Source organism: Schistocerca cancellata, chromosome 6 (assembly GCF_023864275.1).
Source record: "Schistocerca cancellata isolate TAMUIC-IGC-003103 chromosome 6, iqSchCanc2.1, whole genome shotgun sequence".
NCBI lineage: Eukaryota > Metazoa > Arthropoda > Insecta > Orthoptera > Acrididae > Schistocerca > Schistocerca cancellata.
Window position 1 is genome coordinate 260,484,810 of NC_064631.1, and position 9,324 is coordinate 260,494,133.

Consider the following 9,324-nt stretch of genomic DNA (forward strand, 5'->3'; position numbering starts at 1 on the left):
AGTTTCAGTACGGTAGGTTTCTGCTCGGCTTTCCTGCCGGCGATCTGGTGCAGCGAGTTCACCGGTAGCTGCAGATAAAGGAAGAAAGGAGCCGCGCCACCGCAGTGTCTTCCCATTCGCTCCCTACAAGCTCTATCCAGGTGTTGTGTAAAGCCACTTTTCCAAAAATATTGTTATCTGGAGAAATCCGTCTTTTTTTTCCTTCTGTGTACGCAGCTCGTGGTCGTGCGGTAGCGTTCTCGCTTCCCACTCCCGGGTTCGATTCCCGGCGGGGTCAGAGATTTTCTCTGCCTCGTGATGACTGGGTGTTGTGTGATGTCCTTAGGTTAGTTAGGTTTAAGTAGTTCTAAGTTCTAGGGGACTGATGACCATATATGTTAAGTCCCATAGTGCTCAGAGCCATTTGAACCATTTTTTTCCTTCTGTGATAAATGTCTGAAGTCATCAACACATCGTAGCATCCGAATCGTTTCGCGACCAGCATTTTCTTTTGCAAACAATAAACACGAGAAACAATAAAATTTGTTTGTGATACCACAACCAGATACACAATTTACCTTCTCGTTACTGTCCAGTCTGAAAATCCTTACGATTTCTTTATTTTTATTGTTAGTTTTCTTGACTAACTTGATTTTCTGCGCCAGTCTCCATATGTCCTTGATACACAACTTATATTCAAGAAACTGTAAAAACAATTCTGTACGCTAAATCTCTGCACTTGAAAACTACACTTATTGATTTACTACTGTTGACACTGCACATCTGAGAACTGACGTCTTTGAACTTGCAACTGCACATCGACTCTTGCCGCGTGAAAAACAGTAAAACCTGGTCACAGTACTGATATATTAACTACAGCATACACAGAAATTTCCTACCTGCCGTAGCTGACTTGAATCCTGTTGTTATTTCAATTTCAAAAGTATCATTTTTCACAGTGTTCAGTGACAAAACAGGTATCGTAAGTTACAGAATAGTGCAGACATGAATTAGATTCAAAATCTGCTATTTATGTGTCACACTGGTGGAACGACAGGGGCGGAAGAGGAACCACTCTTCGGCGAGGTTCAACGGTAGGAGGGCCCTGGTGCATACACGGAGGAGCGTTGCTCCAGTGCCGAGGACAGGAGACACCTGCTGCCCACGCTACCTTTTCCATCCCTCGCAGACCAGCTCAGCGGCTGGAATGTGGTCTTCGGTGGTGCAGAATCGGATTTTGGGCATGCGCCGAACCAATAACATGCGAGCTCACCACAAGTTTCAAGCAAGACTGTGGACGTCGACGGAGAGGTTCATTATATAACTAAGTACTTATCTGTCATAGAGGTAGGAGAACGGATGATTTTAAATTTAAAACTTTTATGCACTGTAAAATTCTGTCAGGTGAATATTTCTGTGGGATCTACTGCTCCGCTCGCCACAGAACGAACTGCCACATGCTCGTATTTTGTTCACTAAACGAGAATGCGACAGTGGGAAGTCAAGGAAATCAGCATTAATCTGGGTCTCGTTCTCTTCTGTTCTACATCTTATTGACGACGATATTGAACTGAATGTCGCTGGATGTCTGTTTGTGGAATCCATAATGATTTTTATAGAAAATGTTCCTCGATCTCGATGAAAGTCGTAATGCGTGATCATAAAACTAAAACTCTAAACTAAACTCCATCCCAACAGGCCATGAAGGACCAAAGGTACTGACTGGCCGCCGTGTCATTCTCAGCTCATCATCACTGGATGCGGATATTGATGGGCATGTAGTCAGCACACCACTCTCCCGGCCGTATGTCAGTTTCCGTGACTGGAGCCGCTTCTTATCAATCAAGTAGCTCCTCAGTTTGTCTCACAAGGACTGAGTGCACTCGCTTGCCAACAGCTCCCGGCAGACCGGATGGTCACCCACCCAAGTGCTGGCCCAGACCGACAGCGCTTAACTTCAGTGATCTAATGGGAACCGGTGTTAGCACTGTAGTAAGGCCGTTAGCTGGTCATAAAATATGTACCATGTTTCTCGAACCAAACGCTGTCAGTGATCCGGCCAATAACTATGTGTGTTTTGTAGAAAACGATGTTTCGTGCCCTTTTTCCAGTCGCTTAGTACCTTTCGTTGCACCAACTACATACGAAAAGGTGCTGTTAGAAGAGAAGCTATAGCCAGTACTTCACTCTCCAGCTGAGTGTATTCCTATGTGTGATTTCTGTTTTAGAAGTTCAAAAAATGGTTCAAATGGCTCTGAGCACTATGGGACTCAACTGCTGAGGTCATTAGCCCCCTAGAACTTAGAACTAGTTAAACCTAACTAACCTAAGGACATCACAAACATCCATGCCCGAGGCGACCGTAGCGGTCTTGCGGTTCCACACTGCAGCGCCTTTAACCGCACGGCCACTTCGGCCGGCTGTTTTAGAAGTACTAGAAAACTGTATACAGTAAAGGTAGCCCATGGCTCACCAAATATAAGTTCCCATCGCTCTGCAGCATGGTAAGGAACTGCTGCGATTGAAAGTGGGCATTTATGTTAGACTTTAAAAGATAATTTCGGCTATTGCTTTTTGGATTATTCACTTGTTAGTAGATTGGTAAGACAAAGATTTAGGAGCCAGGTTTCAAATTCTAAGACATTTCCAGGGGCAGTGTGGACTCTGACCACAACCTATTGGTTTTCAACTGTAGATTAAAACTGAAGACACTGCAAAAAAGGTGGGAATTTAAGCAGATGGGACCTGGTTAATCTGAAAGAACCAGAGGTTGTACAGAGTTTCAGGGAGAGCATAAGGGAACAATTGACAGGAATGGGAGAAACAAATACAGTAGAAGAAGAATGGGTAGCTCTGAGGGATGAAGTAGTGTAGGCAGCAGACGATCAAGTAGGTAAAAAGACAAGGGCTATGAGAAATCCTTGGATAACTGAAGAAATATTGAATTTAGTTGATGGAAGGAGAAAATATAAAAATGTGGCAAATGAAGCAGGCAAAAAGGAATACAAACGTCTCAAAAATGAGATCGACAGGAAGTGCAAAATGGTTATGCAGGGATGGCTAGAGGACAAATGTAAGGATATAGAGGCTTATCTCACGAGGGGTAAGATAGATACTGCCTACAGGAAAATTAAAGGGACCTTTGGAGAAAAAAGAACCACTTGTATGAATATCAAGAGCTCAGATGGAAACCCAGTTCTTAGTAAAGAAGGGAAAACAGAAAGGTGAAAGGAGTATATAGAGGGTCTATACAAGGGCTATGTACTTGAGAACAATATTATGGAAATGGAAGAGGATGTAGATGAAGATCAAATGGGAGATACAATTCTGCGTGAAGAGTTTGACAGAGCACTGAAAGACCTGAGCTGAAACAAGGCCCCAGGAGTAGACAACATTCCATTAGAACTACTGACGGCCTTGGGAGAGCCAGTCATGACAAAACTCTATCATCTGGTGAGCAAATGTATGAGACAGAAGAAATACCCTCAGACTTCAAGAAGAATAAAATAATTCCAATCCCAAAGAAGGCAGGTGTTGACAGATGTGAAAATTACCGAACAATCAGTTTAATAGGTCACAGCTGCAAAAAACTAACGCGAGTTCTTTACATACGAATGGAAAAATTGGTAGAAGCCGACCTCGAGGAAGATCAGTTTGGACTCCGTAGAAATGTTGGAACACGTGAGGCAATACTGACCCTACGACTTATCTTAGAAGCTAGATTAATGAAAGGCAAACCTACGATTCTAGCATTTGCAGACATAGAGAAAGCTTTTGACAATGTTGACTGGAATACTCTCTTTCAAATTCTGAAGGTGGCAGGGGTAAAATACAGGGAGCGAAAGGCTATTTACAATTTGTACAGAAACCAGATGGCAGTTATAAGAGTCGAGGGACATGAAAGGGAAGCAGTGGTGGGGAAAGAAGTGAGACAGGGTTGTAGCCGCTCCCCGACGTTATTCAATCTGTATATTGAGCAAGCAGTAAAGGAAACAAAAGAAAAATTCGGAGTAGGTATTATAATCCATGGAGGAGAAATAAAAACTTTGAGGTTCGCCAATGACATTGTAATTCTGTCAGAGGCAGCACAGGACTTGGAAGAGCAGTTGGATAGTGTCTTGAAAGGTGGGTGTAAGACGAACATCAACAACAGCAAAACGAGGATAATGGAATGTAGTCGAATTAAGTCGGGTGATGCTGAGGGAATTAGATTAGGAAATAAGACACGTGAAGTAGTAAAGGAGTTTTGCTATTTGGGGAGCAAAATAACGGATGATGGTCGAAGTAGAGAGGATATAAAATGTAGACTGGCAGTGGCAAGGAAAGTGTTTCTGAAGGAGAGGAATTTGTTAACATCGAGTATAGACTTAAGTGTCAGGAAGTCGTTTCTGAAAGTATTTGTGTGGAGTGTAGCCATATATGGAAGTGAAACATGGACGATAAATAGTTTGGTCAAGAAGAGAATAGAAGCTTTCGAAATGTGGTGCTACAGAAGAATGCTGAAGATTAGATGGGTAGATCACATAACTAATAAGGAGGCATTGAATAGAATTGGGGAGATGAGGAGTTTGTGGCATAACTTGACAAGAAGAAGCGACCGGTTGGTAGGACATGTTCTGAGGCATCAAGGGATCACAAATTTAGCATTGGAGGGCAGCGTGGAGGGTAAAAATCGTAGAGGGAGACCAAGAGATCAATACACTAAGCAGATTCAGAAGGATGTAGGTTGCAGTAAGTACTGGGAGATGAAGAAGCTTGCACAAGATAGAGTAGCATGGCGAGCTGCATCAAACCAGTCTCAGGACTGAAGACCACAACAACAACCCTTCAGCGACGTCACATTCGAAAAAAAGCAGCCAACAACTAATTGCTACTTGGATTATTCACTTGTTAGTAGGTTGGCGACACCACAAATCATTACAGAAACAGCAGCATTTTGCACAAAAGCAACAAAATTCAGAGATTACCGCTGTGTGGTGAATAGAGAAACGAGATTATCCGTATAGAGCCGTCAGACAACATGTAACCAAAGCGAAAACTATGACAACAACAAAACTGCGTAAGTCACATATTCCTTAAAAGACGTCTCCCGTATTACAATCATGGAGATGTCTACGGCCAACAGGATGAAACGGAAAAGTGTATCAACGGCAGAGACTGTTGGTGTTTCAGTAGACAACACTCTGTCGGCACGAGACAATCATCGCCAATCATTGCAGTGCTGAGCTGCACTATTAAGGCGTTAATTTAAGAACTAAAACAAACTGACTTTGGAAAGACAGAATGCAGGCGATGGGACAAAACAGTAATTGGCTCGACCTGAAACTACGATATCGCCTGTCGAGCTTGAGCTGCGAAGTATTGGTTTTCTATGGGGTGACGTCATACGTGTGCGGAGCACTGGTTTGTGTTCGTTAGGGGCGCTAGTATTGTCACCTCTTGCTGTGCTTGTAGTCTATATTGGATATATACATAGCGTTGCAAATTTTGATGGAGTGGGCATGTTACTGAATCCACAAATTTAGTTACTTAAGAGAAAGACGAGTTTACGCTGTACTCCACTTACGCTCCTGAACAACTAGAGTTTAAACGTTAACTTTGGTTGTCTTGGTAACGTGAGTAGACAGTGATTACAACTTATGTGAACTTCCACGCATATTACATTCAAAGGTGAGCCAACCTGTAATGTCATGAAATTAATAACTTAGTGAATAGTAGGCGTAATAGTAATATTACTGAATAAGGAAAGCTGATACATCAACAATTAAGAAAAACGTAAGGCTTCAGAAGTTTATAATAAATGAAGACTGGTTAATCTAACGTAAAGTGTGAAGAACGTGATGTTAGTAATTAGCAGAATTAGCTGAGTTGGGTTGCCTACAGAATGAAGTCGCTAGATCCAGATTAGTGCGTAACAACTCACGTCTAAGAACACAAAGAGTATTTACCCGTAATTTGAGGGATTTTGCGATTTTCTGTTGAGGTGTATTGGTGAACCCATGTTACTGCATTTTGTTCATTTCTGCAATTTCTTGATTTCTGTATCGGTGTCGGAGTATTCGGTCGAGTTATGTAGCTAAGTGATGTGCTTGTTACCGTAATTCGTTAACTTTCGTGACATTGGCTGCCTGTACTGGTATTACTTTTTAACTTTCTGCACTGATATTGCCTTTTGGTTTTTCGTATATGGTGTGATGTCTTCGATACCAGCTGAATTTCTCTTATTTGATGCTTTATGTTTGCATTTTCGATGCCCACCTCTGCATCCTGTTCTTCATCGTATTATTCTGGTTGTTTTGTATACTTCGGTATTTTTGGTATTCTGCGGTTTTTACTTAAGAATATATCTCTCCAGATGCAATATTTGTTATTCAGAATTATACGTTTCTGAATTTGATTTTTATATTTTGGTTTTATAGGAACTGGTGATTATGACGTCCTAACCGCCCTTTTTAAATCAAATGTGAGTTGCATTTTGAGATTTGTAATGATGTCATTGGTCAAAGTGGACTGGTGTTATCGAAGGCTCTCGTCTTCCCCAATAATTGACCATACTTAAAACACAGTCCCGTACACACGGCCGCGAGAGTGCGCCCCCATTTGGCCTTAGGAGGGGAGGGGCATAAACAGCGGCACTGTCACCTCCATTTAAGATCACAGCTGGTCACAGCTGTTAATCACTTTAGTAAAGACGTAATGCGTTATTACGTCGCAGGCTGGAAATTATTGGACGGGTGAGGTAAATGTATCGATTGAAATGCTCGAGCGAAGTTCTGTGGTGCTGTAATGACATAACAGCACACAGTTTCCGCCCCAGACGCAAGCATTGCTGTTATACAGTAGTAGGCAAACATCAGTTCCCTACATTCTGTAACTTCCTGCAAGCTATATTATCGAACGCACGACTGCCATGGCACACATATTGATTTGTTTTGTTCTGTTTACAGCGTTGGTAACAGAATATCTTGTAACAGTGAATCCTGTCTTAGATGTTCTACCGATGAGCAGGATGAAGCCAGAGCATCGTCGACTTGGACTACTCTTACCTGGGCTGAGTTACTTATGAGAGTGTCTTCTGTGGAAAGTCATTTAGACTTCTTATAGGAATTTTGTGGATTGTCACCGGGAGACGAATGTGGAACTCTTTAAAAAGAATGACCAATGTTGATTTCCCGTTTTAATTATATTGTACGACATGCCTAAAACCAGCACGATCACGAAAAACACGTAGTTCGTTAGATGTCAACCGACGATACAACAGAGTATTATTTTGATCCCTTGCTGGGTTAAAGAATATACGTTAGTAGTCACTGCTACAGAAAGTTATTTAAGTAGAATTACTGTTGACGATTATTTTGATTTTTGCCGTGAGACGTGTTATGTGATTGTTGTGATTTTTACAAAATTCAGTAGCTGTATTTTCACCGTTTGCCTTGGGAGGCCAAAATTTTCCTTGTGAGACGCTCACAGTTTCTTTGAGAGGTAGCTAGAGGGTCCGACTATCGCAGAGGGGGAGTCCTCCAAGCTGCAATTGATTTGGTAATTATTGTACAGTTCGAAATACTTTGACACACGACAGTAAGACGTCTCAACAATCCATTTATAGTGAAGGAAACAGGAACTTATTGCTAGAAAAGGAGTTACATATGACATAGTTAACGAAGTATAACTAACTATACGCGCATAGTGTTGTTAAGAAACAGTACAATAGTGCTGGTTGGAGAGGACCTCTTCAAATTGTAGTAAAATAATACAAATAAGTGTAGCCTTTCTGGAACTAATTGGAACTCATAAATCCAACAAAGATAGGTTCTCAAGCAGCAGTGGAGTGTTGTCATATACCAAGTTCTCACTGCTGCCCTCTAACAACCTTGTGTCGAATTCACCTGAAACACCGCAAAATGGTAAACAATCGTTATATGAATAACTACGCCAGCAACAGAGATGTTCAAAAAACTTTCACAAATTAGTAATTACATTCAGGAGATTTATCGATTTGCCTTGCCGAATTACCCACTAAAGTGTGAACCATGACAGGTTTTATTTCAGATACTTCACTGCACATTCAAATGGCCATAGAAACACTCTCATACAATTTAAACTTTCGCTTAAATTTTCTTCAGATTTCATTTTTATTTCTTTTCGTTATCCTTCAGTTAAAGTAAGTCAACCGTTCACAAATTTAACGAACTTTTACATCTTCGGAATATGAGATATCCATGTTTATCCATACATTGAACAAATGGGGCTCCAGTGGCTTTAAATTCTACGTCTTCGTGTGCTGTGTTATATTAACGTCACCAATTTACACTTTTGATGTAACCGATCAGAGTCCTCCCAGGTAATGTTAGCAAACAGGGGGGATCGGTGAAGTTTCATTCCTAGCGGACCTGAATATATTGTAGCCCGCACATGTTCCTAGTGGGGCTTATTAAATTTTAAGAGTATCGAATGAAGAATAAGTTAAAATGCATCAGCTTATTTGTTGTGGTTGTGATATATTTAGAAAATACTTTAAAATGGTACGTACCTAGCTATCTACTGAATGAAATGACAAGAATAAACAAATTTAGGAGCTGTGTACCAAACTTTTTAGTAACTGTGTAGAAGAGAGTTATTGAAATGTACAAGTCATAGTGCTGTTCAATGTAAAATAAAAGTGAGTGGAGTAGGTGACGATGTATGTTTGTATCTAGCAGTAGACGGTTTTGCTATCGCATTATTCTGGAAAAAAAGATATCCTGGTCTGGCAGACCTTAAGCACGGTGTAACCAAGAACATTCTGAAAGTTATTTAGACAACTGTGACGAATACAATTCACATTAATATTCCAGTATGGTACTGCATAACACCGGCCACATTTTATGAAGAAAAAATATTTGTTTCACCTTACATTTTTCCCAGATCTGTAAACTATCAAGTGCAGTACTAAACTACCTAATAATTTTACGTTATGTCGCGTTATCCTAGTCTGTTGTATGAACTAAATTGTCTACGACTACGACTACCTGATTACTCTGCTATTCACAGTATAGTGGCAGAGGGTTCAATGGATCACCTTCAAGCTCTCTACCGTTTCAAACTCGAACGGCGCGCGGGAAAAACGAGCACTTAAATTTTTCTGTGCAAACCCTGATTTCTCTTATTTTATCCCGAAGATAATTTCTCCCTTTGTAGGTGGGTGCCAACACAATGTTTTCGCAATCGGTGGAGAGAAATGGTGATTGAAATTTCATGAGAAGATCCCGTCGCAATGAAAAACCCTTTGTTTTAATTATTGACACTCCAATTCACGTATCATGTCTGTGGCACTATCTCCCCTGTTTCAAGATAGTACAAAACGAG

At 41.0% G+C, this 9,324-nt stretch overlaps 1 pseudogene; it reads right to left on the reverse strand.

Moving 5' to 3' along the window:
- Positions 1 to 1,867: 1,867 nt before the first annotated feature.
- LOC126089791 (5S ribosomal RNA) lies at positions 1,868 to 1,985 on the reverse strand (annotated as a pseudogene).
- Positions 1,986 to 9,324: the final 7,339 nt, after the last annotated feature.